Source organism: Pseudopodoces humilis, chromosome 3, assembly GCF_049639895.1.
Source record: "Pseudopodoces humilis isolate 2021_Gansu_Grassland_sample_001 chromosome 3, ASM4963989v1, whole genome shotgun sequence".
Taxonomy (NCBI): Eukaryota; Metazoa; Chordata; class Aves; order Passeriformes; family Paridae; genus Pseudopodoces; species Pseudopodoces humilis.
This window is the reverse complement of record NC_142202.1, coordinates 112330457-112357145: the sequence shown is the minus strand read 5'-3', so window position 1 is coordinate 112357145 and position 26689 is coordinate 112330457. Positions and strand designations below refer to the sequence as shown.

The window sequence follows — 26689 nt, the reverse complement described above, 5'->3', positions numbered from 1 at the left end:
ACTTTAACGATTCCCTGATTCTTCTCTTGGTCCTGCTGGTTTTTTCATTGTTAAATAACAAATCTCAGCCACCCCATGGAATGGGATGAGCTTTGAGGTCCTTTCCAACCCAACCCATTCTATGAACTCATGGCTTCATTTATGCAACAGCAGATACTGAGAGCCCTCTCTGGAGCTAATTTCAGTTTATCTGACCTCAGACACCTGGGAGGGGAACAGTGCTGGGACTAGAACCCTGCAAGGAACAAAGCCTGAGAACAGATGAGAACTTCTTTGTGATATGAAAATGTTGCAGTAATTATTTAGTATAATAAAACTGTTTCAAAGTGGTTAAAAATTACTAAAAGGACTCTCCAGGAGGTTTGCATTACTGTAGCAATGATTGGGAAGTGAGAAACAATGGCAGTAGCACAAGTTTGATTCTGTGAGCGAGCTCTAGAGACAGCTGGGTGTAAATGTGTTCTAGATCTCCTCAGACTCAATAAAAACTCGGGAACTTCTGCTATGGATAAAAGTGCATTAGCTCACATTGTCATGTGAAGGTTCACCTGGCAGTTCAGAGGAATAATTGTGGGAAGCACAAGTGAAATTCTCCTTGTTTTTGTGTGAGTAATGAAGTTCTCAGCGCAACTCCATCACAGAGGGCCCCGATACGAGAAGGATTTACTTGGTGAATTGTTCTGTCATCACTCAGCAGGATAATTGACTTCTGATTAGGGAGAAAATCTAGCTGCAGGTTGGTGTTTGAGGTTCTGAAGTCCTCTTGAAAAGGCAGAACTCTTCCTCAAACAGGGATGGCTCTCCCGAGAACAGGATGCTGGAGACTCCATTATACCAGCATTGATGTAACAGCTGTTCCTGTTTGAACAACTTTATTTCTTCCTCCTCCTCCTGTTGCAAATCAAAGGAGGAGTGGGAATCAGTGTTGTTGTTTGTTCAGAATTAACAACAAGGTTATTAAATTTTTCACTGCTGGAGATGTTTTTGTCACGTGCTTCCTGCACTCGGTGCCTCTCAGACCTGCTGCTCTCTGGGTGCTTTTAGCTGGTGATGCTGATGACTGAAGGATACTTTTTACTGAAGGATTCCTTCTGTTCCCAGCTCCCAAGTGACTCAGGAGCTAAAAGCAAGCCAAGATCTGTGTGCCTCCCACAGGCAGCAGAAAGGCTGATGTGGAAGTCATGGGCATCTTGCTGTGAAGATGATGCTTAAAATTTTAGAAGAGCAATTCTTCTTGGTCCAGAGTAGTGAGCAAGGGGGTGCAGCTTCACCTCGCCAGCGAGGCTCCTGGGCAGAACAGGTTTCACTTTTTCCTCTGAGGCAGGCTTCAGCCTGGACCTGCATTAGGTAGTGCTGCAAAATCATCTGCCTGGAATTGAAGAATATCCTGAGTTGGAAGGAACTCACTGGGATCATCCAGTCTAACTCCTGGCCCTGCACAGACACCCCAGCAATCCTACCCTGTGCCTGTCCAAATGCTCCCGGAGCTCTGGCAGCCCTGGGGCTGTCAGCATTCCCCAGAAAAGTGGGACTTGAATCTCTGCTATTAATTTATGAAGAGTCAGATTATTGTTTTGCCTATTAGTGTTTACACCATTGCAAAGAGAGGGGGATGATTTTGGAAGCTGGTGCTGAGTGGGGCTGGATCTGTAATGAGATCATTGCATGGTCCCTTAGCCCACGTAAGCCCATGATGACTGAAGGATACTTTATTCCTTCTGTTCCCAGCTCCCAAGTGACTCAGGAGCTAAAATCAGGCCAGGATCTGTGCCTCCCACAGGCAGCAGAAAGGCTGGAAGTGGCCACTGAAAGCATTTTTAGAGGAGAGAGTTAACCTGGGAGGGGTGGAAGAGGATTGCAGTGCACCGAAACTGCCCCTAAGGAAAGGAGGATTTTACTTCTTCCCTTTCCCCTCCCATCTCCTGTGTGGGGCTGCCTGAACTCTCTGCTTCATACTGCTGATCCAGCTGCTGCCTTTCCCTATGGACAGATTTAGAGTCCTTTTAATTCCATCTGGAGTGCTCACCGTGAGGCACTGAAGAGCTGATGCCTTTGAGGAGGGCAGGGAGCCTTTGTCAGGTCTCCAGGGAGCTAATTTATACAGATCCTCTTGGGTTCACCGGCCAAGCGTGTCTTTGTTTCCATGTGCTTTTGCCTCTGAGATGGAATCCTAAGAGCAAGGCCAAGTGTCAGGGCTGCTGCTTGTGGGGGCTGCAGCTGCACAGCTCATCCTTTAAGGAGGGAAAATTGCCAAAGTTTTTGGGCTGAATTGGCTGTCTCAGCCTTTCTGGTCAAAGTTGGCTTTTGTTGTTCCAAAGTTGTGGATTTGGTTAACCTTTAGACTTAAAGCACTTTTTAATAATGAGTTTATTTTATCAGAGATAGAAGCAGGAGATTAGAAGGTGTGTGGGAAAAGAATGATCTTGCCCTTGCCAGCTCTGATAGGTATCACTGGTACATTATTGTCTGCTGTATTATTTCTATACACTGAAAAAATCATGAATGCTTGAAGAAGTGTTACAGCTGCAATTTATTCAAGCCACAATTACAAAAGGATAAAAAAAAAAGAGACAGAAATCGACTGCTTGCTGTTGAACGGTGAGCTTTGCCTAATAACCAAAATTAAAAGTTTGTAGATGTCTTCCCTGAACGGTGTCTCCAGAAACTTCTTGGAGTGGAGCTCAGCCTGAATGGGAAAGCTTTTAAAAAGTCTGTAGGAAATTCCAAATCAGCAGGGGGTAGATGAAAATATCAACAGGAGAAAACAACCACATCTTCTGCACAACCTGAATTTGTTTTCGGAGCCGTTTTCCCTTCTCTGGAGAAGGAGGAAATGCAGAGTGACAGAGAAGTGACTGGTGAAACCCAATGCCACTGCTGGGTCTCCTGATGGTTTTTCCTGCCCAAATGAAGGCCCCTGTTTTCTTTCTTTGCCTGTGTTCATTTTATTCAGAGTAAGTGTTCCCATTATCCAGTGCGTGTGAAAGGCTCCTGGCTGCTGCCTGAGCTGGATAATAAGGGAGTAAGCCAAGAGCAGCCTAATTTATAACTTGTGAAGTGATTCTCTTCAGAGCACTAATGAGCAGTGACCCAAGCACAGGTAAATTATCTGCAGGGTTTTTTTTTTTTTTCCCCTTTCCTCTTAAATCTCTGATCATTTCCCTCCCCAGGCAACCTGTCTTTCACCACCATTAGCGTTGTCTCAGTTTTTGTCTACATTCCAAAGCTGAACCACTTTATCCACAATTGATGTGTGCTCCTGTAGGGTGGAGAGCACAACGCTGGTATAAAAGCATTTATAATAGCATGGCTCATTCTTGTGTTGGAGAGGAATAATGGACGTGGGATACAGCTTTAGAGTTAGAAAGCTCTCTAAATTTAGAGTGTGGCTGTGCGTTGTAGCTGAACTGATCTCACGGCAGAGCTGGTGGTGCAAGGAAAGGTTTTGCTCCCAGCCTTGTGCTCCCACTGATCTTTTTGCAGTGATACAGATCCAGTTCCTTCCCTCTCAGTCCACACAGTTTCCTTCCAGCCTAACTCCCTGATTCAGGCTTGGAAGCTGGGGAGGAGATCCCTCTTTTCAGCATCACCAGACCATGAGATCAGCTGAGCAACAGTGCAAACCCACATCCTAAACGAAGCCTCTCAGGCCAGGAGCACATCACCGTCTGAAAGGTGTTCCCAGACGTTCTGCTCTCTGCCTGTTGGCATTGTGGGGCAAAAGGCAGCGTTTTCCTACTGCTTGGTTATCCTGAGTAAAGTTACTCCTCCTGGAAGGAGCTGTCTTTGCTGACAGTCCCCAAAAGAATTCAAAGAATTGTGGGCAGGCCATTCGTATGGCACATGTTCTGTGTGCTACAAGCAGCTTGAGAAATAATTAAAACCCCAATGTTTTGCTGTTTTTTTTGCTGGATGTTGTTGGATACTTAATGGAGCTCCTTGGCAGTAAACACTCCTTCCCTGGGGATCTTTCCAGAGTCATTAAATGTGGTGAGGGATAATCTGGAATAGTCTCCTGTTTGTCTGGAACATTTGCTGGACACGGGAGCTGCAAAAAGGGGCCCTGTCAGGCATCCCTGAGCAGCTGCAGGGTGATAACAGAGGTGAAGGGCCAGCAGAGGGGTTCCTGAAAATATTAATCACAGATGATGTCTGAGTCTATAAATAAGAAATACAGATGATGCCGTGGTGGTGAAAAAACCCATCCTCTAATGGCAGTGTTGATCCCCCAAAGGAAAATTATGTGAAGGCCCCAAGCAGTGACCGAGAGTTACAAAGTGGTTTTTAGTCAGAGATGTGCAGATTCCAAACACTAGTTTGGGTGGGGAAAAAAAAAAAGGGAATTAGTTCAACAGCTGCTGGGCTCTTTCTGAGCCATTTCACAGGGGGCTTTGAGTTGGTGACTGCAGCAGGTTGTACTTGATGTAGGAGGTTTTGAGCTTGTTTATACCCTGTGTCAAATTCCAGGCTACGGAGTGATTCTTGTTTTGTGTGTGCTGTTTGCTCCCCCAGGAGAGGGTGAGCACAGGTGGGGGCATTGATCTCTAGAAGGTCATGACAACAGCTGCAAGGTGGCCTTTGCAAAATGCTTCATGTGCAAAGGGATGTGGTGCAAAAATTCTCTGCTTTCTGCTCAGTTGGGGCTTTCTTTTGTAAAACATTCACTTTCTAGAAGGATTTAAATGCGATTTCCAGATGTTAATGTGATAGTGGGTTTAATGCTGTATTTTGAGGGATTAGCCTTTGCTGAATGTAACCTTGGGCAAAGTTTAAAACAAGCAACCAAAAAAGCAAAAAGGGAAGTGATAACGAGCTGGCAGCCATTCGAATGTGGATTTGTGTGGGAAGGCCAAAAATGTGTTGGGTCACTCATTGGAAAGCAGGGAATAACAAAGTCTGGCCCCTGCCCCTTGCCTGGAGACTCCTGCTCCTCCTGCAGCCTCCAGTGGTGAACTTCACACCTCTCCTTGGAGTTTGGAGCAGGGCTGCTCACATGGCAGAGTGGCAGCAGATCCAGAACCAGACCAGGCCCTTCAAATGTTTGTGGGAAAAACCCCAGACCAGCAGCCAGGAAAGGTCAGTGCAGCTGCCTTGCATTGCAGGGCATTGTAAGAGAACACAGGAATAGTTCCCAGCTGGAATTGCCCTAATTCCAGCCTTGTCATCAAGATGAAGTGGACTGCAAATACATTTCTGTGGGAATTGCTTCGGATGCAGAGCACCTTTAATAATGTCTCAATCTCTACCTCACTGTGTGCAGTTTTAATATAACCAGAAGCCAAGGGCACAGATGGAATTATGAGCCAAAATACTTTGACTTGGTCATTATAAACGACACTAAAACATTATTTTAATGCCTGTAGTACCATGGTCCTGAGTGAGCACGTTGGAGAGAAGCAACTCAGAGCTGGATGGCAAAGAATCACAGAAACAGAATATCCTGAGTTGGAAGGGATTCATAAGGATCATGGAGTTCAACCCCTGGCCCTGCACAGACACCCCAACAACCCCACCCTGGGCATTCCTGAGAGCAATGTCCAAACACTCCTGGAGCTCTGGCAGCTTTGGGAATGTCACCATTCCCTGGGGAGCTGTTCCAGTGCCTGACACCCTCTAAGGAAGAGCCTTTTCCTGCTTCATGGGAAAGAGCAGGAGCTGGATCTGGCTGGTGGGGCTGGGTGGAGTGAGCCTGGAGAGGGTCACAGAGGGGGAACTGAATGCAGCAGCCAACATCTGCTGCCTCTGCCCCGAGTTTGTCCTCTGGCTGTGCCACACTGCAGCAGCACAGGTAATGCTGGAATTGCTTCCCTGGGGAGGTGTCAGGTTTTCCCTGGGTCTTTGGAGCTTCCTGTACCTTGGATTAGCAATGAGGAAATGGTGGCACTGACACAAAATGCGTGGGGCAGTGACAAAGCTGAATTAGTGGGGGTGGCCCCTTGTGCTGTGGCGTGTCTCAGCCTGGTTTTTCAAGCCAGGCTTTCCATCTCCTAAAGTTCCTGTGATCATGCAAGCTCCCAAGAAAGCTAGCTGAGGTACAGATTAGCCTAGAAAAAGCTTTTCAGCTCCTCTGCTTGCTCTGAATGCAGCCTGCAGCTCTGGACAGTCTCCTGAGCTGATGGGCACACGGTGGTGAATTGTGTGCTGTGCCCTGTGAACATAAATGGAATATAAGCTAGGGGTCTATGAAAACATTACACAGTGTGTGTAATCAGTGTCTGCCTTTAGGTGTGAACTCTGCAGGACAGACCCTGTCCCACAGCCTTTCTGCTGGGTAGGGGTCTGCAACAGTCTTTGAAAGTGCTCCACTTACTCCTAGGTTTCCTTTCTGATTGCATCTTTAAATGTGTTTCCAACTGAAATATATCCCAAATCAGCTGCTTCAGGGGGTTGAGGGTTTTTTTTTAACAGGAAGGAACTCCAGATATGCTTATTTTCCTGGGAAGATCACAGGCATCGGCCACCACTGTGTATTTTGGTGTTTTAGTTCACATGTGTGTTTATGCATTTTATTCCTGACCTTGGAGATGTTCTCAGCTGCTCTTTTATAGATCCTACAAACTGACCCTTCCCCTCTTAAATACCAACTGTTCCATGTCAATTTAGCAAATAATGGAGTGGTTTTCTTCTGAGGAAAAGCTCTTTTTTCCAGGACACAGTGGTACTCCTGCCCTTCCAGTGGAGGTGCCTCAAATACTTTGTGCCTCTTTTGTCTTTTTTGGTAGTGATCTCACTGCTCCTTTTTATTCCCACTGGTTCTGCCTGCTTTAAGTCACTGTTTTGGCTTAAATTGACACGATTGCTGTTTTATCCTGTTGGAGAATGGTGTTTTATGGAATAGGAAGGTTGTTGGGAATGGTAGGAGGGGTTGAGGTCACTGGGCTTGTCCAGCCTGGAGAGGAGGAGGAGGACAGGACTCAGAGAATGGCTGGAGCTGTGTCAGGTTTAGGTTGGAAATCAAGAAAAGGTTCTTTCCCAGAGGGTGCTGGGGCACTGAAGAGGCTCCCCAGGGAATGGTGACATTCCCAAAGCTGCCAGAGCTCCAGGAGTGTTTGGACAACGCTCTCAGGGATGCTCAGGGTGGGATTGTTGAGGTGTCTCTGCAGGGCCAGGGGTTGAACTCTGTGATCCTTATGAATCCCTTCCAACTCAGGGCATTCCATGATTTTAAGCCCAGGGAAAACTGTCACCTTTGAAGGAGAAAACCAAAGGAAGATCAGCTGAATTGGTTTGGGTTTTTTCTTTTCCAGCTCCCCAAGGGTCGCTGCTGTTTTAAAGCTCATTTCTTGTGCCCATATTCATCTCAGAGTTTGGTTTTTCTGCAGACTCAAGGCTTCTGTTGGGGCAGGAGCCGGAGAGAAGTGAGAGGGATCAGCTCCATCCTGGCTGTGCTGGACTGGGAAGGTAAATTTGTGTTTTTAGCAGTGAATCTGTGGGGCACTTCCTAAGTACAAAGAGCAGCTTTAACCTTAGGTTAAAAGTGCCTGAGATATTCATTCCCCTCTCTGCAAAATATGGATAAATACTTCTTGATCTGCCAAAAAGGGGCTGTGTGGGTTTAATTAACATCTGCAAAGTGCTTGTGGATAACATCTTTCATCTGAGTCTCTGAAGCAAAATATTCTCGGCATCCTCGCTCAGCATCGCAATTATTCCTCCAGCTGTCGTGAGCTGTGCCAACAAAAACTACTCTGCTGTCATCAAGGGATTGTTGATGCCTTGTGACTTGTTTTGATTTTGATACTCTCTTTCCCCCTACTCCTTCTCCCCATACAATTGCTGTGCAAAATATAGTGTATTCTCTAGATTTTGGGAAGAGAATAAACCTGTTCCTTTCCTCCACTAACTTACTTGTGTCTTGTGCTGTGTTCTTGCTTGTAGCTCTTTTTTTGGTCTATGTCCTTGAAGTAGAATTGTCTTTATTTATTTTTTTTTTGTCTCTATTCTTAAAATACTTTTGGTCTTGTTTTTCTTTCTTTTGTCTTGTTTTTTGTATCTCTTTTTAAAACACTGCCATAATTTATTAAATACCAGTCACTCCAGAGAGGTCTCCTGGCCCATGCACTGTCATTTCTTATTTCAAGGTAGATGTGAAAAACCAGATGAATTTCCTTCATTCCCTGGACTCAGATTCTCCCAAATTCCCACTTGCAGCATTTGGGGAGTTAAAACTTCCAGCTTTGTTCTCCCAAATGCTACTTTTATTGCTAACAGTGCTTTGTGACATCCTCTTAAAAATCAATATTTCTCAAATCTGCTTTTAAAGGAAGGCTTGTACCTATCTCCAAGTCAATAATATAATATAATGTAAGTCTCCAAGGCAATAATATTACCCTTAAGAATTTATAAATTAAATAGTTCCAGATCCTAGCCAGGTTGAGGTTCAGCCTTTCTGCAAAACCAGAAGCACATCTCAGTCCCACCCCAAGTCTATCACTCAGGTAACTGTGGCTGTTACAGTTATTTCTGTGAGGATTCATTAATCTTGACTTTAAAAGCATATGAGATTTAAAATTATTTTTTTTAATATATATATACTTGAAGGAAGCACAAACTATCACTTGAAGTCTTGGAACCTCTAAGCTGGTAATTATCTGTGGGAATGAAGACTACAAAGGACCGACTTCAAGAGCGGCTGTGTACGGCCTCTTTCATCAACCTGTGTGTTAAAGCTGGCTGTGTTTGCTTTAGCACTTAAACCCTTGCTCCTGTTTGTCCTTCACATGGAATAACGCTGTGGGAGAAGGAGCTGGGCTCTGTCCCACCGTGTGCTGCTCCTTTGGGGAGGGAGCTGCTTCTTAGTGACATTCAGTTGTTATTGGCAGGGGTTTTAGGGGCAGGAAAATGAAATGCGGCACGAGAAATCCTCTTCCCCTCTTGAAATTCCAGGTCATAAATCACAGAGCGCACAGCAAAATGTGGTTATTCTCTGCCTGGTGCTTTTGGCTTGAGGGGTTTGATGCTCCAAATTGAAATTAATAGCCCTGGTTCCCGCTGAGGGTGGGGGGAGTTGTGACTTCCCGAAGATTTGTGTCCGCCTTTGTCATTGTGAACTCCATTATGGGAGAAGGGATGTCTGACTCCCACGTCAAATGTAGCAAGTTTCATCTTCCCAGATGAGAGTTCTGAATTCTGCCAAGTGTGTCAGTGATGTTTTTAAAAATAATAAATCTGACCACGGTGCGTGTGCTTCCCTTCCCAGGGCCTGGGATGTGGTGGGTGAGTACAGCAGGAGCTGGGATGAGATCCACCACTGCCTCTCCGTGCTTTGGGCTTGAGGGGAAATGGAAAATCTTGGAGTGAGTGATGACTTAACCAACAACTTCCATTAAAAACTGAGATGAGCCCATCTGAGCACCTTGATAATCACTTGCTCTTTATGCAGCTGCTGAGATCTGAGCTTGTGGCAGGACCTTTCCCGCCGTGTCCTTCGGGAATGGTGTCCGGCAGGGGCATTCCCAGTGCTGCTCTCAGCTGGGGGAAGTTTTCTAGTTACCTTTTTGGCTAAAAAGCTTTTGATGTTTTCTTGAGAAGTGTCAGGAAATGTTGCTTGATATTTGGAAATCAGTTTTGCTTCCCTGTCTGTTTTGGAAGGGTTGGGTTTTCTCTTTTCTGTCTGACGCCTGTGGCAGCACAGGTGTCTACTGAGGCAACTTGGTTGTTCGTACCCAGCAACCCTGGCTGGGGGAAATGGAGAAACCTGGAATGGTTTGGGTTGGAAGGGACCTTAAACCCATCCAGTGCCACCCCCAGCCAGGGGCAGGGACACCTCCCACCATCCCAGGTTGCTCCAAACCCCGTCCAGCCTGGCCTTGGGCACTTCCAGGGATCCAGGGGCAGCCACAGCTTCTCTGAAGACGAGTGGCTGTGAGGAGAGACCTGGAAGAGGAAAAGAAAGCAAATAGAGCAGCTCTGTGCCCTAAGAACCCTCATGGCTATGGATGAGTGGAGCAGGATGAGCATCCAGGGAAGTTACTGAGTTGTGCCCCTGGACTGGGAACCAAACTGCTTCTCCAGCGTGTGTCATCCTGTGGCTTTATTGCTGAAAAATGGGGCTCCTACTCCCTCTCTTAAGGGACTTTTTGATGTTCCAGTAGTGCTTCATCACCTGAAGAAAACTCAGAATTACATCTGTGAAATTGTGATGCTATCATGGCAGCACAGCCTTGTGTGTAACATTGGCAGATATTTCCTCTCTCACCAAATACCGCGGGCCATCAGCACACGTTCCTTTTTCAGCTGCTCTTCACTCTGGGGCTCTTCTGTTCCTGGAGCAGAGGTGATCAACAAGCGAGTTTGTCATTATTTGTTTCCTTACATATCCCTTAATTACAGCACTTGAGAGATTTTTCCTCTCTCTCCCTCTCGTTCAGTTTGTCTCATCACAACCCTTTTTTGGGGCTGGATTCAACTGGCGAGCTGCGTCTCAGGAACTTCAGCTGGTGTTCAGCCATCCCTCACTTTAAAAATTGTGTGTAAATCCATTGCTGGAGTCAGACCTCTTCACTGTCTGCTCTGCCCCAGTGGCCTTTTCTCTTTTTTTTTTGAGCAAACTGGCATTTCTGAAGCCGGGTGAGTTACTCCCTCCCACCTCTGGGCCGTGTTTTCCCTGAACTGCTGTGATTGATTCCATTCAAGCAGCCCTTTTCACTTAGCAGAGTCAACACAGTAGAACAATCTTGGAAAACAGATTTCTTATTCCTTAATATTTCAAACTCCCCAGCCTCACATTTTTACTTTATTTTAACAGAAGCCTTCTCTGGAAATCTTTTGTTGGAGGTTTTTATCTCGTCGATTTGATGTCTGGCTCCGGGCTCCAGCACTCAACACAAGTTTAATGGCCTCAAGCATCGTGTAATGCTTCCCATTCCCAGAATCTGTGAGCCTAAGACAGCTCAACATCCACAGCTCTGGAAATTCAACCATCTGGGAGGTGGAAAAATGATTATTGACGGGAAGAGCAGCCTCACACTTCGGTCTGGGAGCAGAAAGTTAAGCTGAGGGTGCTGGGAGGTTCGTGGCTCATCTGCATTTGGATACAGAGGAAAATTAATCAGAATTCAGCTTCTCAAGTTCAATTGTTTGAAGTTTATGAAATTTAGTTCTTGCTCTGAATGAAATTTGCCTGAAGGTTTGTCTTAATTTACTTCCAGAGTTAAAATTAAGGTAATTGGAAAGAAGGTCATTCTGCAAATGGAGGTTTTGTACAGTTGGACTAATTGACTTGGATTAATACCCTTTTAGTTAAAAACAGAGTATTTTTCACTAAGTGAAGTCAGAGCTGGGGTAGGACCCAAAGATTCTTGCTGTTTTCTAAGGGCTTCTGATTTACTTTGATTTATTCCCCATTTCTGTGGTGGCTGGGCCCTGAGTGTCACTGGCTCGTGTGTGTGTTGTGCCCAGCAAATCCACCCCCTCACCAAGGAAAATCTGCTTTCCCTGTGAAATAAAATTCCTTGAGTCTTGCAGAGCAGTTTTAATTGAAAATTTATTTTACAGCAAGCAGTGTTTTTTTTCCTGGCATGGTAAAGTAGTAAAGAAGAAAAGCTCCCTGGATGCTTGTAGGAAATTTCAGTTTTTCTTTTTAATTTTGTTCTTTCTGAAAACTACACTATAAAAACAACATTTCTGTGCAATGTAAGGGTTTTAAAGACGGTCCAAATGAAAGCTCATGGATCAGTTTTCCTGGGGAAAAGTCTTCTTCCTTGTGGATGTAGTAAAAGCTGAAAAATCTTGCTTACAGTTTGATTCTCAGATTTCAGTGCGAGCCTGCTTTAAACCCCTTAAATCTACACACATAATTCATCCTTCCTGGCAAAAGCTCTGGTGCTGATTTTCCTTGTAAAATCAATGAACAGAGATAAAGAAGGAAAACAAGTGCTGAGATCTTTGAGCAAAGGGGTGTGCTGCTGCTTTTGCAGGTACTTGGGAGAAATGAAATTTAAGGCAATTTCCTCATCTCAAGCTGCTGTTCTTTTTGTAGGTATTGACTTTTAAATCTTGTTCCTTATCCAGTTCCTGTAAGGAGAGGAACACTTGCACTGAACTGAACTCGAGCAGATGGTGTTGGAAAAGTGTGAACAGGAGAGAGGGACCTGCCACTGCTCTCAAGCGCAGATTAAACACAATTTCTCTGTCTGTAAAAGCCCCTCTTAACATTAGACCTTGGCTATTTTATGTTGGGTATCATCCTTTCCACTTGAATTACAATACTGCAATTTAATTGTAATAAATTACCAAGTTGAAATGTGGTCACTGTTTCAAAAGCTTGGATCTTGCCTGCCTGGTATTCGGATATGGACAGCTCTGACTGGCATCAGGAATTACTGTCTTGGCATTGTATTCAGCACAGTGGATAATCATAAAATCCCAGGCTGGTTTGGGGTGGAAGGAGCCTTAAACTTCGTCCTGTTCCACCTTCCACTATCCCAGGTTGCTCCAAGCCCCGTCCAACATGGCCTTGGACATTTCCAGGGGCAGCCACAGCTTCTCTGGGCTCACCACCCTCCCAGGGAACAATTCCCTCCTGATATCCCATTGAAGTTTCTCAGCCCAAAGTTTTTTCCCCTTGTCCTGTCACTCCCTGCCTTTGCAAAATGTCCTTGTCCAGCTCTCCTGTAAGGCCCCCTTGGTTATCTGTACTGATAAAGGATGGATATTGTGCTGGTTCTTAGCACTTCTTCAGTCTTCTCTTGGTTTCAGAGAGGTTTGGGGAAGAAGAAAAGCATTTGCTTCAGTTATTAATTTCTTTCTTTAAGCCAGGAGAGGTTTTTTTTTTGCTCCAGTAGAAGCCCAAAGCTGCTTCCCTTGGAGCTGACGTATCTCAGGGTGATGCTGGAATATGCAGTGCAGAGGGAGCTTGAAATGTCTCCAGAAGTGCTCAAAGAAAAGAGATTTCTCAGATCTTTCACAGTAGAAAGTGTTTTAGTCACTGATGGTGGCTTTTGGCAGGACCTTTGCAGTGAGGGCTCCTTTTTCTTGTGGTGGGATCAGAGTGTGACAGGCAGTGGAGTCTGTCTGATCCCATGGAGAGCAATTGCTGCCCTCAGGGGAGGATGTGAAGCCACTTCATATCCTCTCTTGTGAGGATTTGCTGTGTTCCTGTTCAAAGTTCCATGAGCAGGGGCACCTGGAGGGTTTTCCCCAAAGAAACATTTACCTGCATATTGTCTCCTCCACATCCCACCCCAGGCCCTTCCCTGGAGTCTGTCTGGGAGCAGCTCTGGCTCTGGGGTGTCACTGGTGACCACTGCCAGTCAAGCTGTGACATTCCTGCCCTGTCCCCAGATGGCCTCAGCCCAGCTGGCACAGCCTGGACACGATCCCACTGTTAAACTTCCAGCTCCAAAATCAGGACAGCTTGGTCTCAGCTGCCTTTTAGGACATTCCCCAGCCTGTGCCATTTCCTGATCCTGATCTTGGACTGTTTGGGTCCACTCTGGCTTGGTTTAACTCACTGTTGGGTTTAGTCCTTGTCCCTGTCATTTAACCTCTGATTTTTCCTTGTGTCACCTCTCTGTGTGGGAACTGAGCCCTACCAGGTGAGGGACACTTTTCCAGGACCGTGTTCTTGGGGCCATCTCTTTTCACACTAATACTGGTGTTAAATTTGCTGGTAATAGTTGGTCTTCCCATGGCAGGATTGTCCCTTTTCTAATTTTTCTTGTCTGACTTGACTGTTAAAAGTGTTAAAATCTCTGTCAGAGGCTTTCTCTGTGTTTCTGTCTGGAGCCTCAAAATTTCAATTTTGCCACAGCACAGGACTTTTCTCTGATGGGTCTTTATCCTAACATTGGGGTCATTGTGCCAAATTCCCTCCTCTGCCAATGTGCCCAGGCCTTAATATGAAATTGAACCATGGGAAATCCAAATTACTTCAGCAGAAAACTCCAACTTCTGGTTATGAGGTGGCTCAGGATGGCTGGGGAAGCAGTGCTGATGGAAATCTGCACCATCCAAGGGCTCCCTCAGCACAAGATGCTAAAATCAGCACCAAAAGAGAGATAATTGTTTGTAGATTTCTCAATTTATGTGGTTTTAGTACATTAAATCATCTACAGAATGCAATCATACATGGTTTAAGGTTTATGGGGAGAGAGAATAAGGCTGCTTTCTCTTGGTGAGCAAAGAAGTTCGAAAGCAATAGGTTGCCTTAGGTGATACCTCACTAAATCTATTTCTTCATCCAATGGCTACAACTTTAGATTTTACAAAAACTAGTTTTTGTTTCAGGAGGAATCCAAGACAAATATTGAAACTTCTTAGGTATTCATATTTGAGGCATGTCAAACATCTCGTGTTGGCAGAACCAGGCACAGTTGAGGCTAATACAATAAAAGTGTAATAAAATAGATATTTTGCTCCCGTCTGATGTTACTGTGAAATTCCCATTTCAGTTTCCTTTTCTGAACAAAATGTAACCTTTTTTATGAATCCAGATCTGTAAGGGATGCTGAGCTTTCAAGTTCATCTGCCCCTTTCCTGGGTGGGATGTCTCATTCTAAGGATGTGGGGACTGTGTGGACTGTGACAGCAGAAGCAAGGAACTGTTTTTATTCTCTTTCGTGCTTCTTTGCAGTTTCTGCAGGCTGGAGGTGCCTCCTTCTAGAAACAACATAAAATCAAAAGGAGATCTGAGATTTTCAGTGTTGTGGTTCTTCTCTTTGCAGAGCTGGTGCTCCTCAGAGATGTCTCAGATGGGGAAGTGAAACCCCCCAGTTTTTATCTGTGGAGCACTGTGTGTTGATTGCTTGAAGTATTGCAAACTCCCAAGTAGTTAAGTGAAATTTCCAGGAAATTACCATTATTTAGGTCAGCTAAGTGCTTTTGAGTTGCCTTTTGTGTGTATCTGTTTCTTGTTGCAGCCATGCTTCTGAAAAAAATGCAGCTGAAAGAGCAAACTGCTTTGTTTGTGACAGAATCATGGAATGGTTTGGGTGGAAAGGGACCTGAAAGATCTCATTTCAACCCCCTGCCATGGGCAGGGACATCTTTTGCTATTCCAGGTTGTTCCCAGCCCTGTCCAGCCTGGCCTGGGACACTTCCAGGGATCCAGGGGCAGCCACAGCTTCTCTGGGCACCCTGTGCCAGGGCCTCCCCACCCTCACAGCCAACAATTCCTTCCCAATATCCCATCCATCCCTGCCCTCTGGCACTGGGAAGCCATTCCCTGTGTCCTGTCCCTCCATCCCTTGTCCCCAGTCCCTCTCCAGCTCTCCTGGAGCCCCTTTAGGCCCTGGAAGGGGCTCTGAGCTCTCCCTGGATCCTTCTCTTCTCCAGGTGAGCACCCCCAGCTGATCCAATTCCCACCATCCTCAAAGCAATCGTTCTTTCATGTGAAGTTTCCCAGGTTATGTTTTAGTGCAAGGGAAATGGCCTCAGGTTGCACCAGGGGATGTTTGGGTTAGACATGGGAGGGGAAAAAAATCATGGAAGGGGTTGTAAAACATTGGAACAGCCGCTCAGGGAAGTGCTGGAGTCACTAAAAACGTGTGGATGTGGCACTTGAGGACATGGTTTAGTGGTGACCCTGGTGGTGCTGGCTGACAGTTGGACTTGATGATCTTGGAAAACATTCCCAGCCTTAACGATTCTTGGATTTCGTGAAACCCAGCAGAGTCTTTGGAGAAGTCTGTGCCTCATGAAGTGTGCAGCACAAAATGAAAGCAGACAGGGAGCTCCCCCCGTGTCGTCGGCAATGGAGCGTTTTAATTGAAGGCAGCAGGCGCGGCGTTAATGGCAGGCAGCCGCCTGTCCCTGCCCGGCTTGGTGGCACCTCGGGCAGCTCCGTGCCAAACATCATCAGAGTGTCAGGTCTTGAGGAGATCGGGGGGGAGGAGGCTCTGGCAGCTGTGGAGGGTTTATTCCATCAGCACTGTCTGTAGTGCTTGTTCTCCATCGTCTCTCTGCCTTTGGTGCTGGGGTGAGGCACAAGGATTCAGAAGAATCCGGGACTGTGTGAAGCTCTCAGGGTTCAAGTTCGGCCTCCTTGGCTTGGAATGATCTCCATGAGCCACCAAGGCCTGGAGTGATCTCCATGGGCCACCAAGGCCTGGAGTGATCCCCATGAACCACCAAGGCCTGGAGTGATCTCCATGGGCCACCAAGGCCTCGTTTAGTGACCCCCACAAGCCCCCAAGGCCTGGCTCAGTGACCCCCATGAGCCACCAAGGCCTGGAGTGATCCCCATGAGCCACCAAGGCTGTGTCTCCCTAAGTTTGAATGATCTCCATGAGACACCAAATCCTGTCTCAGCGACCCCCATGAGACACCAAAGCCTGGCTCAGTGGCCCCCACAAGCACCCTAGGCCTGGCTTAGTGACCCCCATGAGCCACCAAGGCCTGGCTCAGTGACCCCCATGAGCCACCAAGGCCTGGAGTGATCCCCATGAGCCACCAAGGCTGTGTCTCCCTAAGTTTGAATGATCTCCATGAGACACCAAATCCTGTCTCAGCGACCCCCATGAGACACCAAGGCCTGGCTTAGTGACCCCCATGAGCCACCAAGGCCTGGTTTAGTCACCCCCACGAGCCACCAAGGCCTGGCTTAGTGACCCCCATGAGCCACCAAGGCCTGGTTTAGTCACCCCCATGAGCCACCAAGGCCTGGCTCAGAGAAATCCCCACAAGCCACCAAGGCCTGGCTTAGTGACCCCCATGAGCCACCAAGGCCTGGTTTAGTCACCCCCACGAGCCACCAAGGCCTGGCTTAGTGACCCCCATGAGCCACCAAGGCCTGGTTTAGTCACCCCCATGAGCCACCAAGGCCTGGCTCAGAGAAAACCCCACAAGCCACCAAGGCCATGCCTCGCTGCCGGGTGTCGGGTCCATGGAGGATGGAGGAGCCAGGGCTGGGCTGCTGTGTGTGAAGCCTGAGCAAATGGCTCATTTGCATGGTGGGTTCACATGTTTGCAGAGTCTGTTTCGGGCTGTAAAGCACTCGGCTTCACTTTCTGACGAGCAGGTGTTTGGCAAGGAAAGAGCCATCACACCATCAGCTGGGAGAGAGGAGGAATCTGCTACCGGAGTGTTGATTCAGAAGTCATGGCTGCTGTTCAGGAAACTTTTATTGGAAGAGTTTTCTGAAGTTCTTTCCTTGAAAATGAGAGACCTGCTGGGCTCCCACTCTTTTGCTTGTAACTCCCTTTTCCTGGAGAAAAATCTTGACCCCCTCTGGCTGTCCCCTCCTGGCAGGGAGTTGTGCAGAGCCAGAAGGTCCCCCTGAGCCTCCTTTTCTCCAGGCTGAGCCCCTTTCCCAGCTCCCTCAGCCCCTCCTGGTGCTCCAGCCCCATCCCAGCTCCATTCCCTGCCCTGGACACGCTCCAGCCCCTCAATGTCCTTGTGAGGGACTCAGAAGTTCTCCAGGGCTGGAGGTGCCTCAGCAGTGCCAGGCTCATCACTGCCCTGCTCCTGCTGGCTGCTATTAAGTTCATTAATTAAATTAGTCAGTGTCGTCTCATCTCTTTGTTACTGCGGAGTTCTCATTTATCTTTTTGCTGTTTGCAAGGTTTTCTTTAGGATTGAACTTCTGAACACAGCCAAAAAACAAAGCCAAACTTCCAAATAAAGCCACAACTCCAGATTTGATTGAGACCTCACCAGGTGCCCCAAAGGGATTCTTGGGCTCTGTGGTGATTTTTGCTCATTCTGGTACCCTGCTTGTACCCGGTGTGTTCCTGAGTTGCCAAATGGATGAGCTTAGGCTCTTTTGCTCTCTTTTTTTCCTGACTCCATCCCTGGATTCCTGGGGTGATGGCTGGAGCTGTGGGGACACCACTGGCTGTGCGGGCTCAGCATTCCCACATCCTTGTCTCTGGGTTTGTGTTCGGATTGGTGAGCGGGAATGATCATTTTCTGAAACACTCCTGCAGCTTTGCAAGCTTTCATCCTGAAAAAATGAAGCCTGTCTGCCCTTTACTCCTGGAATGATTACAGCTGGGTTTTAGCTTTAGGGAGATTATTGGACAGACCTTGCTGTTGGAAGGCAGAGGTGCAAATGGGATTTCCTAAACACAGCCTTGCTCCAGCTCTGCCCTTGTGTAACACAGTGGCAAAAATAGCATTTTTTTCTGGGAAAGCTGGAGCAGTCTTGGAAGGTCCCACCTGTTCTATGTTCCTTGTGGTGCATTTTCCAGAGAGATTTTCACGCCATGGGAGCCGGGCGCAGCAGCAGCCACGGAGCTGGGGCTGTTGCCTGTTTCTGTAGCCCTTTTGTGGGGATAAGTAGGTCAGTGGCACCAGTGCTGCTCGTGACACTTCCCCCTGAAAGCAGAGCAGAGCTCTGGGGCTGTTTCCTGGCCTCAGATCCTTTATTTTTGCTTTATTCAGAGTTACGTGTTTGGCCTTCAAACTGGCACAGGGTGACTTCAGTCTGCTGCTGTGGCACTGCCTTTCTTCTGAGGCTCTGAGCCACTCATCCCATAGCACAAACGTGCTGAGGGACTCACGGGATCCCTGTGCTGCTGCTGCTGGGTCTGGACATGGAAAGGTGATGGGAAAAAACGCTGGGTTTTTTCCCAAGGGGTTCCCATTTTTATCTCAATTTGTTATTCCGGATTACCCCATGTTGTTTCCCCGGTGTTGAAGCCCCTGTGAGGGGTTAATGCATTGGCTCAGCAATTCAGAGTTGATTTGGAGTGAGAGTTTTGGACTGGAAGTTCTGTTATTGGTTTGTTTTGGCTTTTGTTTTGAGGACCTCAGAGCGTTTTACAAAGAGCTCTGGAAAACCAGCAGAAGGTCCTGGGTACTGGAATATGTCCTCTTCCAAAAAAACCCCAAATTTCAGAGCTACATGACTGAAGGGTCAGCAATAATCACCCTTTCATTCTTTAATTGTGTTTAACTTGTTGGGGTTCAATGCCTTTTTTTGTTTTTAAGCTTCAAGTTTGAGTTGTTGTATGTTCCTGGCATTTCTTGCTCCCATGCTCAGATTTTATTTCAGAGTCAGAGCTATGAAGTAGTTGAAGTCAGACCAGCACAAGATGATTAATTTTTTCCTGTCTCCCAAGATCATCTTTTGAGACTATCAAGACATATGTTCTCAAATAGATTCCCTGGTAGCGTGGGGGTTATGGGAATGGCTCAGCGAGGCTGTGCCCTTTCCTTCCTGTAAAATTGGGATGGCTGGAAGATGCCAATCAATCAATTCCGTGTAGTACTTACATCTTTTGGTCGCCTTACGAACGAATTTGTAAGATGCTTTACATCCTGCTGAACAGGAAGTAGCTTTTGATTCTATTTCTCCTCTCAGCTGCTATTTGTGAGCCATGAGCTCCCTGGTGAATTCCCAAGGAATGCTGCGAGCCAGGGAAGCGGAGCAGAATTCCCTGAGGTTGCGCAGAAGGGTCTGAGGCACAGCTGGGAATCAAACCCCAGTCACCCGACACCCAGCCCTTGCCTTAACTATTGTACAAGAATTTCCTCCTACTGTGCCTCTAATAGAAACTGCAGGGCCAAATTAAGTGGGCAGATTGTAGTCACTGCTGCTGAGTTATCCCAGCGGTGGAATTAATGCTGCCCTCTGCTTTTTGCTACTAATTTGGAAAGTTTGCTGCCTCTTCCCCCCCCCCCCCACTCCCAGAGCTCCACCTTGCCACATTCCAGGCTCTGCCTTGTGGGAAAAAGAGCCCGAATGACCATAAAGAGCCCAGATGTTGTGGCTGGGGGCAGGAAGCACAAGTCAGCTCTCCCTGATTTGTGAAGCTAAAAATAGTGAGAGCATTAATACGAATCTCTGCCTTCAGCTGGCTGGGCAGCCCGGCCTCTCCGGAGGCATCTTCCTTGTGGGAGCCATACGGCACAAGGAGCAGGCAGGCAGCTCCTTGGATTAATTCCTCAGTGGTTTGGTTCCTTGTTTTATTTGCATTACAGGAGTGCCTGCAGGCCTGAGTGCAGCTTAGACCCCCAGCTAGGCATGGCAGGAGAGCGTGGCAAGAGACTGGACTGAGCCTACAGATGCTCTGGAGGAATTTCAGAGTAAGGAAATGTAGTGAGTGACAGGAAGGGGACAGAACCTGCAGCCACGTGGCACCGACAGCAATAAACCTGGGGTGAGTTGTTTATTTTCTATCACCAGCACAACGAATGTCTTCATCTCTTCCCCAAGCTCAGTCAGCTGTCACAGGTTCCTCACTGGGAGCTGTGGGATGGGAAATTGGGAAATCCAGGCACTGTCCTCTTCCTGCAGCAGCACAGGAGCGTGGTCTGTCGGGGGTGATTGCTCCGGATGGTCTGTCTGGATGGTGAATTCCTGCATGACCTTCCATAGTCATTCTAAATCCCCTCTTCAGTGATTTCATATCAAGGGCAGCCAGTGAGAGAGCACATTTTGGCATCTGGGGACTGGGGAGTGTCTGGACAGCATTTTCCAGCCTTCTGGGTGGGGTGGGGAGGGTGGGAACAACGTGATTCAAAGTGGCTTTTGTTCCCTGCAGCATAGATTATAGTAATGTTGCTATGGCCACAAATCTCCCTCAAATTGCTGCAGACAATTCATGAATTTCCTTTTTTATTGCATCCTAAGACTGAAAACCAGCGAGGCTGCCAGAAACCTCTCCCAGGGAAATCTGTAACCGCTGGAGATGTCAGGAGCTGCAGGAGGGGTTGCAGTACAGGTAGTGTGAGTATTGCTGTACAGGGGCATGCTGTAAAGGGAATCTCTTGTTGCTGGAACTTTGGGATGCTTTTGAGGTGAAGTAATTAAATTAACCCAAAATATCTAGCTGCTCACTTCCATCCCATGACTCCTGATTAATTAGTTATTCCCATCTCTGGGGTAATTGGAGCATCAGGATGCCTGAGTCATAGGCATGGAGCCCTGTAAGCTTTATCCTGTTTCTCTTCCTTTCCCAAGGAAACTGTGTGCTCAGGTGAGCCTCACCTGGCACAGCACTGGGGTTCCTGAGGCTGGGCTGGGCTGGGAGATCCCTGACTGGGAGATCCCTGGCAGTGCTTCCTGCTCCTGCAGCACATGGGAAGTTGTATTTTTAACTCTTGTTTGTAGCTTTGCTCACTCACAACGGAGCGTGGACCTCCGGCAGCATTCGGGTGCCCTGGGCACTGGGGGTGAAGGATTTGTGTTTGGTTTCTTTCTGGTTTAAGTCAGGCTGTACATCTGAAATCACTCATCAAAACCTCTTGTATTTGTGGGCAGAGAGGGAGGGAGAGGGGAGAGAGGAGCTGTTTTGGCTGCAGCACAGCTTTCTCACCCCTGTGAATTGTTCTGTGGGGTCCTCTCAGGGCTTGGGGGACAGGGCTGTGAACAAGACTCCTAAACACCACTTGGTCACTGCCTTCCATGGCCCTGGGCAAGTCATTTAGCTCCTTCTTGCCTTAATTGGCCTAATTAGTGCCTTCAAGGTATCTCAAAGTTCTGGTAATTGGTGCTTCTGGTTGTACATCAAGGCAGTGGCCAAGAGCCCTGGGCATGTTCAGCCCGGTTCCTTGTTAGTCTGTAGCCAAATAAACATCAAATAAACATCAAAACTCCTGTTTGCTGCTTGATGTGACAGCTTGGAGGTGATGACTGAGCTTAGAATCCCAGAATGGTTTGGGTTGGAAGGACCTTAAAGCTCATCCCATTCCACCCCTGCCATGAGCAGGGACACCTTCCTCTATCCCAGGTTGCTCCAACCTGGCCTGGGACACTTCCAGGGATCCAGGGGCAGCCACAGCTTAACCCAAAGTGTAGCTGTGGCCATTCCAGCACTCAGACTGTACTGCTGTGACCTTGTCTGAAAGTCAAACCTCGTGTTATTTTCATCAATTTGTTAATTTGATCCTCATTGAAACCTATTCTTGGTCCTGGTTCTTTTCTAGATCGTGGAGTAGATTTTTTGGTTCCATGTGATGGAGCAGGAGCTTTAGTGCAAACTCTGTTCATTTCACAAGCTTAGACTCTCATTTTGTGTGTCTACAGTTTGTATTATTTGAGGAACTGTGAGATTTATGGTTATTAAATGTGATGGAACCTTGCTGCTCAAGAGTAGAAATCATGGAAACACAGGATTTGGGTTTTCAGGGACCCTAAAAAGTTCCAACCCCCTCCCATGGGCAGGTTGTGCCCTTCAAGTGTCTGGGTAAAGCCCAGCCAGTGTTTTGAATCTTTCATGTTCATGGTTTGTTCTTCTTGGGCTGCCTGGTTTTTGTGGGTATTGTGGGTCTCTTGTGTGGTGCTTCAGCAAGGATCAGCATTTTGGGGTGACTCTACACAAAGTTTAGGATGAAATCCTGATGCATTTACTGAAGCCTCCTGGAGCACTTCAGTGATGAGACAGAGAAGGACAAATCTGTAGGAAGTGAGAAATGGAATGAGAATTGTGGTGGAGTTGGAAGCAAAGGAGAGAAGTGACCTGGACAAGGAATGGGGGATGAGGAGACATGTTCAGTTTGTAGGCAGAGGCCATACACCCTGATTTCATTTTTTTTTTTCTCCTATGTTTTTTAACTTCCTTCCCTTGCCATTTGCACTCATGATACCCACACTTTTAGTTAATTTCAAACAAGAGAATAAAAAAATTACTGAAACCGTTTTGGCGGCTTCAAAATCAGGAAACCCACATTGCTGTGGTGTGGCTGTTCCAGCCCGTTCTCACGCTGGTGGCCTGAGCTCTGCCACCCTCAAGTCCCCTTCCCATGGCACTGTGAGCTTGGACTGGTTCTGCTGGGGCTCTCTGAGCTCCATGTGTGGCTGGAGAAATCCAGGCTGTCCCGAATGGACAGGCTTGGACAGCTCCGTGACATGGTGAATTCTCATGTTCACCCCACAAATGCTCTTGTAACTGATTGAGCAGGAAGATTTATGTTCAGGGGAAGTCATAAGTGAGCTCTTTTCCCCAGAACTTAGTGTGCTGGATGTTAGTGTGATGTTTTTCTTCCCCCAGAACTGGAATGCTTGGCCCAGGAAGGATGTGGATCTGTTAGAGGGGGTCAGAGGAGGCCACAGAGGTGTTCCAAGGGCTGGAGCCCCTCTGCTCTGGAGCCAGGCTGGGAGAGCTGGGGGTGCTCACCTGGAGAAGAGAAGGATCCAGGGAGAGCTCAGAGCCCCTTCCAGGGCCTAAAGGGGCTCCAGGAGAGCTGGAGAGGGACTGGGGACAAGGGATGGAGGGACAGGACACAGGGAATGGCTTCCCACTGCCAGAGGGCAGGGCTGGATGGGATATTGGGCAGGAATTGTTGGCTGTGAGGGTGGGAAGGCCCTGGCACAGGGTGCCCAGAGAAGCTGTGGCTGTCCCTGGATCCCTGGAAGTGTCCAAGGCCAGGCTGGACAGGGCTTGGAGCAACCTGGGATAGTGGGAGGTGTCCCTGGCCATGGATGGGAATTGATTTTTTAAGATTCTTTGACAAAATGATCTTTCAGGTCCCTTTAACCCAGACCACTCTGTGATGATTTGAAGTGTCACAAATGTGTGTCAAGGGTGGGTCCTTTGTAGTCTCTTGTAGTGGCCACATTTTGCACAGGACACAGCATGGAGCAAACAGCACACGTGGCTCCAGGTATGTTCCCTGTGAGAGGGATGGATCTGTACCTCTGGTGAAGGGAATTCTCTATCATGCAGCAGGTGGAATGTGCTGCTTCTCACCCAGAACTGGCTGACTTTTCCTTGTTTTTCTCCTAATTCTTGGCTGCCGGGTTTGGGTGGGCTCAGGAGCTTTGTCATAAAAAACTTCCAGCTCTAATCCCTCAGTGTGCCAACAAAATACAGATAAAAAACACTCCAGATCCTCCTTGGTGTGTGTGTGTGTGGAGGCAGAGAGGGGCTGGGAGGTGGATTTTTGGAGGCAGGACTGTGTGGAAATCTTTCCCAATTCCATTCCTGTAATCAGTGCTTAACATTCTTGTTCTGTGCTTCAGCCCCTCACCTTTAACTGGAGTGCTCTGAGATTGCTTATCTGAAAGAGACAGAGGTTCATTATGTTAATTGGCTCTGAAATAACCACATCAAATACCAGTAATTGATATTATTATTCTGCTCTTGTTGTGTCCTAGGGTTTTCAGGGAGCAGAAATGAATATGGAAACCTGCACTTTGTGCTCTGCTTGCCGGCAGAACCTCACGTGAGGTTGGGGTTTCAAGAGGCTGTTGGGTGATTCTGGTAGCAAAGAGTGGGACTGGTGACATGGAAAGGGGAAAGATCCCTGCTTGGAGATGTCTGTGTTTAATCCCAGCTCCAGGGAGAGCTCCCTGTTCCGACCAAGGGGAGTCAGGGCTGTGAATACAGCAAAGACACGGCCACTTGGCAGGTGAACTACGGATGTGCGGCTGGAAAATTGATTTTAGGAGGGAGCAAGCGTGGAATAAGCTGGTGTGGCCACTCCTGACTGCGCTGCCTAAAATTGTTTGGAGAAGGGATAACTCCTTCTGGCATGGTGTGTCTGGCTGCTGCTGACAGCACTGTTTCTACCCAGTTATGAGATCGTTTTTCAATCAAAACTCTTCCCTCTCCAGCTTTCCTGTTTGTCCAGAACGGTTTTGTCCCTCATCAGGCAGAGTGGAGCTTTCCTGATGGTACTGACAGGAGTTAGCTGGGGCATAACTCAATCCTCTCTAAGCTGCAAAGCAGAGCAACATTTTGGTAATTTGCTGTAATGGGATCTCTGTGCTCAGCAGAATTTGTAATGTAGGCTGGGATTTGGTGTGGGTGGGAGGACGTCAAAAAGGAGGGAGGGTGGGTGGATAATTCCTCCTGAGGGGCAGCAGTGGGGCAGCTCTGATCTCTCCATGAGCAGGGACAGGACACGGGGGACAGCTGGAGCTGTGTCAGGGGAGGGTTAGGTTGGATATCAGGAACAGGTTCTTCCCTCTGAGGGTGGTGGGACACTGGAACAGCTCCCCAGGGAATGGTGACATTCCCAAAGCTGCCAAAGCATCTCAGGGATGCCCGGGGTGGGATTGTTGGGGTGTCTGTGCAGGGCCAGGGGTTGGATTGAGATCCTCATGGGTCCAACTCTGGATATTCCATGATTCTGTAATGGATGAGGAATTGAAGAAGGTTGGGCCAGAAGAAGAGCCAGAAGCTGGAGTAAGGGAGAGGAAATGAGAGTAAAGGAAATGTGAGTCTGCTTTCGGTTCCTCCCAAGCATTTCTTTCTAAGCACATCAGTTTGTTTCCACTCTGTTCCCTGGTGATCCCTGGGGATCTGGCTCTGGCAGAGGGCTGGAGGGGTGACATGCTGAGGAGTGCTGGGCTGTTGTTTATCCATGGATAGCCATGGTTTCTTGACTGGGATATGGCCAGGACACCCAGGAGGTGTCAGGAGAGGCGTGTGGCCATCCTGACTGGAGGGGGAGTAAGACCAAACCGTGCTCGGTGGGCAAGGCACAGGAGTTATTCCTTCTGCATCGTGGAAGAGCAGGTGTTTGTACTGATTCCCCTCCTATTCCTTCCTGTCCTGTAGCAGCCAGGCTGGAAGTTGCCAAGGGAGTTGCTTTTTCCATCCCTGGGGTCCTGTAATCAAATCCCTCCTACGTTTGTTCAGACCAAATTACGAGTAAGTGGGAGATGTAAATCAAGCCAGGTGCTGATTGCACTTTTACCCTCATCTACAGCTCCAAGCATCCTGGTTTCATCTCCTGCTCTCTGTTTTCCCAAGTATTAGTTGGCTTGGCAAAACCAGAGGGATCTGCATCACCTCTCCAGCACTGGAATCAGAGATGAGCTTGGACCATCGTTGCTGATGCTCATTAAAAGCTGAATTCCAGCTTTGGAGGTGCTGTGAGTTGGGAAGAGTGTTAGAGACATGTTACAGCTATATGGAATTATGAAAAATAATGGAAAATACTGATTTGCAGGAGGAGAGCTGCTTGGAAGCAGTGGATGAGAACACGGTGGGCAAGGGAATCCTTTTTTCTCTCCAGCTGCCTCGTGGGTGCCTGGAGCTTTGTAAAGAAATTTGCCACAGTCTGATGCACTCATTGTGGAATTAAGGACAAACTTTGATGCTACTGTTTTAGGACAGCTTCCTTATTGTCTGAATCTTTGCTCAGAAAAAAGTCTCAAGGTTTTTTTTGTCTCTGAGTCTTCTCTGAGCAGCACAAGACACTATTGGCCTTTTAGTGGAGTCAGATTTTCTAGACTTTCACCTCCTCTATTATTTTATTTTTTTATTTTTTTTATTTCATAAAATATTCCTTAGATTGAAGTTGGAATGATACAGGTTCCATCTGGGAACTATTTTAGATTTAATTTGAAAAAACAGCCTGTAAAACACACACTCATAAAAACAGTTTGTCCTTTCCAATGTGCTTGAAAATGATTCTCAGCAGCCTCTTAATGCCCTCTGCTCGCCTGTATTTAAGCTCCATGACATGCTCAGAGACACAGTTACAGTGGATTTTAATACTGACTCACACACAAATTCCCAGTATGGATCATTTGGGGAAGATTAATATGGAGAATATGTTAATAGTACAGAATTTGAAGTCACTGCAGATTTTTCAGCCCTGAGTGTGCATGAGGAGCTTGCTGACTGGAAAGTTGCCGTCAGGTTTGGCTTGAAAATGAGATAGCTCAAAAAATGTTCTTTGAACTTTGGAAATGGTGTGCCTGTGGGTGTGTGCACAAACACTCCTGCCTTAGAACCAGGGGATCCCAGAACGGTTTGGGTTGGAAGGGACTTTGGAGATCATCTGATCCCATCCCCTGCCATGGGCAGGGACACCTCCCACTGTCCCAGGCTGCTCCAACCTCCTCCAG

The 26689-nt window shown here is 47.4% G+C and overlaps 1 protein-coding gene across 9 annotated transcripts in view; it reads left to right on the top strand.

Annotated features, from left to right (window-relative positions):
• EXTL3 (exostosin like glycosyltransferase 3) overlaps positions 1-26689 on the top strand; it is a 112777-nt gene that overhangs the window by 26582 nt on the left and 59506 nt on the right. Inside the window, exons 3-4 of one of the 9 annotated variants that reach the window (XM_088053267.1) lie at positions 19867-20045; positions 20519-20609. The exons of 7 other annotated variants lie outside the window; for them this stretch is intronic. The gene's annotated coding sequence lies outside the window, so the exon portion shown is untranslated. The remainder of the gene's footprint in view (positions 1-19866; positions 20046-20518; positions 20610-26689) is intronic. One more of the 9 variants, XM_014257649.2, reaches the window with a different exon arrangement.